This window comes from Eriocheir sinensis, chromosome 8, assembly GCF_024679095.1.
Source record: "Eriocheir sinensis breed Jianghai 21 chromosome 8, ASM2467909v1, whole genome shotgun sequence".
In the NCBI taxonomy this organism is placed as follows: Eukaryota; Metazoa; Arthropoda; class Malacostraca; order Decapoda; family Varunidae; genus Eriocheir; species Eriocheir sinensis.
Window position 1 is genome coordinate 4429833 of NC_066516.1, and position 7500 is coordinate 4437332.

At 46.8% G+C, this 7500-nt stretch overlaps 1 protein-coding gene and 1 long non-coding RNA gene across 5 annotated transcripts in view; both read left to right on the forward strand.

Annotated features, from left to right (window-relative positions):
- Positions 1–7500, forward strand: part of LOC126995389 (serine/threonine-protein kinase 26-like) — a 122917-nt gene that overhangs the window by 55408 nt on the left and 60009 nt on the right. The gene's annotated exons all lie outside the window — the stretch shown is intronic.
- LOC126995391 (uncharacterized) overlaps positions 3889–7500 on the forward strand; it is a 4880-nt gene continuing 1268 nt past the window's right edge. The window contains exons 1-2 of the long non-coding RNA XR_007750294.1: positions 3889–6810; positions 6953–7500. The exon at positions 6953–7500 is cut by the window's right edge and continues 1268 nt beyond it. This is a non-coding gene — a long non-coding RNA (uncharacterized LOC126995391). The remainder of the gene's footprint in view (positions 6811–6952) is intronic.

Consider the following 7500-nt stretch of genomic DNA (forward strand, 5'->3'; position numbering starts at 1 on the left):
ATGAAAATAGCTGGCGGTATTGTTTGGGTGGAGGCTGGACAAATCTTAGTCTCGTGGAGGGAGCATTGGGCATCATCTGTTGTGAAGAGGGTTCTGTGTCATGCAGGAATTATTTTTTCTTTGTATATATAAGGTTGTAAGTGCTAGAGCGGGAAGGATCACTTTAGATGTTTGATCCCGTTACGTTAAGTCATGACGAAGCTAATCATTGCGTGGCATGTGGACAGGTGTGTGCTTTTCCTATTTAGAGGCAACCGAAGAACTGAGAAATACTGCTCATAATCAGCTACTCTTATAGTTAGTTTCTTCTTGATAAAAGTTAATCATAACATATACGTCCGAATAACTTTAAGCGCTGTGTTATATCACTTCAAACCGCGGTGTAGGGACGTGCATGTGTGTCGTGACCAATGAAGCGCGGGCTTGGTGACTCAGGTGTCAGGAGGGCGAAAGGAAATGCCAAGTGGTGCAGGGGAGGCGTGTGAAGGCTTTGACCCGTCCGGAGGCTCTCACGATGGACAGTCTTCTCCCCCTCTGAGTAACACAGAAGGAGACAGACTCGGGGATGAAAAGAAAGAGGGGGAAAAAGTCGCTTTTATCTTGCATGACCACTGGTTCGTGACGTTTGTTACATTGTAGGAGGGCGTGGGAGGCACTCTCTCTCTCTCTCTCTCTCTCTCTCTCTCTCTCTCTCTCTCTCTCTCTCTCTCTCTCTCTCTCTCTCTCTCTCTCTCTCTCTCTCTATCTACACACACACACACACACACACACACACACACTTAAGCAGGAGCAGCAACCACCACATACGTACGTACATACATACGCGAAACATTAATTCCACATCTGTCTTCACACACCTGGGGCCACACCTGTGCCGGCGCTACTCTGCCTCGAGCCTCTCCGGGATGAGTCAGTGTGGGCGGTGTTGAGTGACGGTATGCGGCTCCTCGGTGCAGCGGGTGGACCAAGAACAAGGCAGGGAAGGGCGCCGGGCCTCGTAAGATGGACTGTAGAGAGGTGGTGAGCGCGTGCTGGTGCCTCAGGAGCTTGGAGGTGTGGCTGCGGGGGTGGAGCGGCAGGGGGGAGAAAGCACAACCCACGCCTGTCTTGGTTCATCCACCACCACCACCACCACCTCCACCATCATCATTACCGCTTCCTCTCGTGCATTGTGGCATGACAGTTGCAACGACTTTAACAAAAACAAATACAACAACAATCACCACGACCCCTTCGACTACCTCTGCTCGTTGTACTACTACTACTACTACTATCTCTACTACTGCTGCTGGCACTGCATCTACTAACGGTTCTCTTGCTCCTGCCTTCAATATCTCTGCAGCCTCCTTCCCCGCCACCGCCTCCGACACCATCAGGCCGCCCCGTCCGCCCCTCCCTCCGGTGGGTTATTTTTTCTTGCCTTCAGCGTGACACGGCTAAAGGAAGAGTGAAAAAAGACGTGCTCATACTCGTCCGTTAAAATCTTGTCGTTAGTTCCAGTTTGTCGTGTATCGTAGTCTTGTCATTCGTTATTATAAGAACATAAGAAGATAAGAACGTAAAGAGTCTGCAAGAGGCCGTTTGGGCTATACAAGGCAGCTCCTGTAATCTTAACCCCACCTTACCTTCTTCGTTGTCTTCGTCGTCATCATAACCGTCGTCATCATCACCACCACCACCACCTTCACCACCACTACCACCACCTTCACCACCACCACCACCTTCACCACCACTACCAGCACCACTGTCATCCTTCTTCTCCACCATAACGGGACTGTCGCCAGCTCCAGGTGTAGAAAACCGCTTGTGTTAGTATTCTTATTTTCATTGTCTACACTACCACATTCCCTGCAATTCACCCCCCTCCGTCTCCTTCCCCCTCCCGCCCCCTCCATCCTAACACCCATTGAATACATGTAACCTTCATACGTGTGAATATATAGGGCTTAGCCGCAGTACCTTCACATATGTTCAGATGGTGAAGGTGGTGGTGGTGAGTGAGGGAGTAAGGAAGTGAGTTGTGATGGTGGGTGGGTGAACAGGTAGGATGAGTAAGTGGGTGAGTGAGTGGTGTTGGTGGTTGATCGATGAGTGAGTGAGTGAGTGAGGGAGGGAAGGAGGGAGGAAGTGAGTGAGTGATTAAGTGAACGAGTGAGGGAGTTTGAGTTAATGAGAAGGTGAGTGAGTGAGTGAGTGAGAGTAAGTGAACAAAGGAGGGAGCCCGAGTGAGGGGGTGTGAGTTAATGAGAGTGAGTGAGTGAGTTAGTAAGTGAACGAAGGAGGGAGGCAGTGAGTTAGCGAAGAGGAGGTTGTCAGCCTGTCTCTTTGTCGCGTTCACCTGTAAGGCTTCCACGGACTAAGATGGTGAACAGTACGGCTATGCAAAGATTCTCCTGCTGCCTGTCTGCCTGTCGTCATCAACCACCACTCCTTCCTCTGCTGCCTGCTTCACTTCCTCCTCCTGCTGCTGCTGTTCCTGTTCTTTTTTTCGTTTATTTTTTCTTGTTCTTGTTTCTTATTTTCACTGTCGTCATTCTTTATCTGCGTTGTCATTGTTCTTTCTCCTCGTTGTCGGTTGTCGCTGAACTGCATTCCTCCTCCTCCTCTTCCTCCATTTCCCTCCAGTTCTTTTACCTCTCCTCCTTCACCGCCTCCCCTCCTCACCAAGCAAGGGATGGTTCTTATTATTAAAGTGGCATACATTTTGCAGGGTTGCCTAAAATATATGTTTGTACAGTAACGCCCATCATACGAACGAACTTTGTTATGTACGAGTATCGACGAAGTGAAGATCCAGAAGACAAAACAGTATGCGGTACTTTAATATACGAAGCCGTTTTCTTCTCTTGGCTGGACAGAAAACTGGAGAAGGCGGAGCATCGGGTAGGGGGATACTTGCACGTTCATGTCCTATCTCATGGAGGGGGTGGGGTGGGGGGGGCAGTGAAGGGAATGTTGATATAATAAAATGAGAAAGTATTGAATTAATTTCGCCTTCATATTCACAGTTCACTTTGTGTTGAGAAATTTGGTAATGCAAGAGCAACCGCAGCTTTCTTTTTGTGGTGGGGGGGATGTGTGTGTGTGTGTGTGTGTGTGTGTGTGTGTGTGTGTGTGTGTGTGTGTGTGTGTGTGTGTGTGTGTTTAGTTTACACGGTGTTAAGGGGTGAACAAGGGCGTGAAGAGGCTATTGTCTCAAAGCCGCGAGGTGATGCAAGGGAAATTATCTCTACCAACCCAAGAATAATATGTATAAAACCTTTCTCTGTAATGTTGACATGGCGCGTACATTGGGTGAAAACATTAAGTGAGCTTATTGTTGTTGATGATGATGTTATTATTATTATTATTATTATTATTATTATTATTATTATTATTATTATTATTGATATACTTCTTTTTCTTCTTTTTCCTATTCATATTCTCACTACTACTATACTACTACTACTACTACATAAATGATACCTCCACCCATGTTTATTTTCCCGACACGTAATCATGGAGGGCTCCATAGCTTGGAGGTCATTAGCCCCAACTCTGTTCGCTAATGACTGTGTCCAACCATATTACTAATACTACCTTGCACTAAATCACCTATCACCTATTACGTCCAGATCCCCCTACTACTACTACTACTACTACTACTACTACTACTACTACTACTACTACTACTACTACTACTACTACTACTACTACTATTACTACCATCACTGATCTTGTTTTCATAATCATCGGAGAGGGCAGTGGACCGACCCGAGTAAGTGTATATTTTTTTTATCTTGTGCTGACCCGAGTGTTCTTTCTCTCCCCAGGTGAGTGACCCGCCCCGGCACCCCCAGCACCTCCACGCCTCCGGCTGGCAACGAGGCGGTGAGCACTGCAACACACACACACACACACACACACACACACACACACACACACACACACACACACACACACACACACACACACTTCTGCTCCTCATCTTACTTGTCACCTGCACTCACGCACTCACCTATTCTCTCTCTCTCTCTCTCTCTCTCTCTCTCTCTCTCTCTCTCTCTCTCTCTCTCTCTCTCTCTCTCACACACACACACACACACACATCACGTACAATACAAATTTACAAGAATTCTTATAACGTAATGTGAGGCCGTGACCAAGTGGAAGTGCACACAATGATTGGCCAGTGAAAGTATGTAAGTGTGTGTATGTATGTATGTATGAACACATGAGTGAGCTTCATGCATGGCCCTCATATGGACTTCCAGGAGATGTGAGAGAAAGGAGAGTCGAAAAGGGTTGGGAAAGGAAGGAGAATAGCAGGAGGGGTGTGTGTGTGTGTGTGTGTGTGTGTGTGTGTGTGTGTGTGTGTGTGTGTGTGTGTGAAGTGAATAGGATCGAGTGAATTAAAAGGGAGACGGAGAGGAGGAAAATGTATATATAGGTGAATGGACGGGCGCTTCAAAGAGCGAAGGGCTTAAGGAGGGGCTGATAATTAAGGAGTGGAGGACTGAGTGAATGAAATGAACAGAGGGACTGAGAAAAGCCTGTAAGAGAGAGAGAGAGAGAGAGAGAGAGAGAGAGAGAGAGAGAGAGAGAGAGAGAGAGAGAGAGAGAGAGAGAGAGAGAGAGAGAGAGAGAGAGAAGCCCAGTAATTCTATCTGAGGGTGTAGTGTTCATCGCTTGATCCCTGGAGAGAGGACACGTAAGAAACGGCTAACCGACTAGAACAGACAAAACTTGGGTTAGGCCTCACAAAGGTAACCGACCAGCCTCCATTACCCTCAAGTGAGAGAACGCTCACCCTCAATAGTAACACAACCTGACCTAACCTGACCTGACCTCAAGCTAGAGAGTCAGTCCTCGCATCACTATTATATTATTATTTGTGATTTTTGTGCCTTTTCATGCATATTGTTTCCTTTATTTTGAGACGCCTCTGTTTGATAAATTAGGACGAAGGTGAGAAGGGGCGGTACCTTGTGAGGGGGTGTGAGGGGGCAGATGTGGGGGGTGATAGGCAATGGTATCGTCTTGCGTATAGGCTTTTCGTACACACACACACACACACACACACACACACACACACACACACACACACACGGGATAGTATCAAGTCGTCACCGAGGTTCATGACCCCTTTCCGAGCCTCGAAGCAGGATACAGGCGGTCTAGGCGCTACGAATGACTGCCTGGGAGAACGACTCACTGATTGACGGACTGTTTGACTCACTGGCCGCCTGACTGATGTCCTCTTGTTTGCTTGTCTGCTTGCCTGCTTTATTGATTGGCGGGGCTGTCTGACTTTCCGCTTGGATGACTCCTGCTGGCTGACGAACTCGTATTGTTTATTATAATTTGTCTGAAGTTTCTGATGTCATTCATGTGCTATGTATCATTTTTCCGTTGTAATATTGTAGTGTATCAGTCCTTTCCCTCTTTCTACCTTATTTTATTATCTGTCGGTGATATGAGAAGGAGAGTAAAGTGAGATATCGAGGATGAAGTAGAAAGGAATCGAGAGTCGCAAGAAGACTACTTTACGGACGGTCTGTTTTTGCATCTATTTATCTATTTTTCGTTAATAAGAGAAGAAAAATAAGGTGAGATATCGAGGGTGAGATGGAAAAATATATCGAGGGTGAGATGGAAAAATATATCGAGGGTGAGATGGAAAAATATATCGAGGGTGAGATGGAAAAATATATCGAGGGGTGTTGGGCGACTATTATACCTTATGTCGGATCATAACAACTCTTGCTTACTGTTTACAAGCTAGATTCTGTCTTAGGCGACACGGATTGAGGAAAAGATGCAGAGATATACAGTATATTCAGCGACGACTTTCTCCCACTCCCTCCGGCTGATGCAGGAGGGGGAAACTGTTTTATGCAGCCTTATGGGACCGGTCTGAAGAGGAGAAAGTTGAAAATAGGGATGACAGTAAAGAGAGGGTAGAGGAGTTAGAGGAAGCGGAAGATAATGGTGTATGAAAAGCAGGTAGATGGAGAAAGAAATTGTAGCTGTAAAGGTAGAAGAGGTAGAGAAGACATGCAAGAAGGAAATGTGCGTTGTAGGGAAGGGAGAGGGGAAGGAAACCAGATGGAAGGTTCCGAAGAGTTTTGGAGAAGCAGAAAGAGTGCGAGGAATGGGAAAGTATGTGAAATGTAAGAGGAGTAGGAATTCAGGAAGAGAGAGGTATTCATAGAGTGAAGGAGGTGAAGGAAAGGAAGAAGAGGAAGGGAGATGACTGGAGTGGAGGGAGAGGAACGATAGATAAGGAAGTGAAAGGTAGGGAGGCAGGGAAGAGAGAAAAAGGGATGGAAATGTGTGTAGTAGAGGAGGGTGAGGGAAAGAAAGGGAGGTGGAAGGTAAGGAGGTAGGGGAAGGAGAATCATTGATGTAGCTAAGGCAGGTAAAGGGAAGAAAAGAACAGGGAAGGTAAGGAGGTATAAAGTCAGGAAGGGAGGGTGAGGGTGAGGGGAAGAAAAGATGTAAGGTAGGGAGGTAGGGGAGTGGATGTGGGTGAGGGGAAAGAAAGGAAGGGGATAGTAAGAAATTGACCCCGAAATTGACCTCTTTTCCGGCCACCTCTTTGGGTTCTTTTTGGGAGCAGCGAGTAGCGGGCTTTATTTTATTATTGTTTCCTTTTTTGTGTGCCTTTGAGCTGTCTCCTTTATTGTAAAAAAAAAAAAAGAGAGAGAGAATAGGAACATCAGGAGGAGGAGGAGGGAGGGAGGAAAAGATGTAAGGTACTGAGGTAGGGAAAGGAAAAATAAGGAGACAGGAGAGGGAAGTAGAGAAGGAAGAGGAGAGGAAAACGAGGTGGAAGGCAAGAGGATATGAAAATTAGGAAGAGAGGAGGAGGAGAAGGGAAAGGAAAGAAGGTGACAGGTAATGAGGGAGGGAAAGGAGAAATAAGAAGACAGGAGAGGGAAGCACAGAAGGAAGAGAAGAGGAAAACGAGATGGAAGGCAAGAGGATATGAAAATTAGGAAGAGAGGAGGAGGAGAAGGGAAAGGAAAGAAGGTGACAGGTAAGGAGGGAGGGAAAGGAAAAGTAGGGAAACATATGAGGGAAACAATCGGAAATGGAAGGTAAGACAATACGTATGAAAATCAGAAAAGAGGAGGAGGAGGGAAACGAAAGGAAGTGGAAGGTGAGGAAGGAGGGAAAGGAGAAATAAGGAGACATCTGAGTGTAAAGTGGAGGAGGGTGAGGGGAAGGTAAGGAGTAAGGGAGAGTGATGAGAGATATATGTGAATCGGAGAAGGGCGAGGAGAAGAAAGAGAGATGTGAGGTAAAACTAAAAAGGTAGGGAGAAATAGTGATGGGGATGATTAAGGAGTTGAGGGTGAGGGGAAGAAAAGGACATGAAAGGTAAGAGTTAGGAGAACCAGGAAGAAAGGAGACGAGGGGTGGAGGGGTGGGTGAGGGAGAACATGGAGAAGAAGCAGGGGGTAAGTTGGGGGGGGGGGTGCCGGTGGAGGGGGCGTTGGCCTCAGGGTAAGGTAA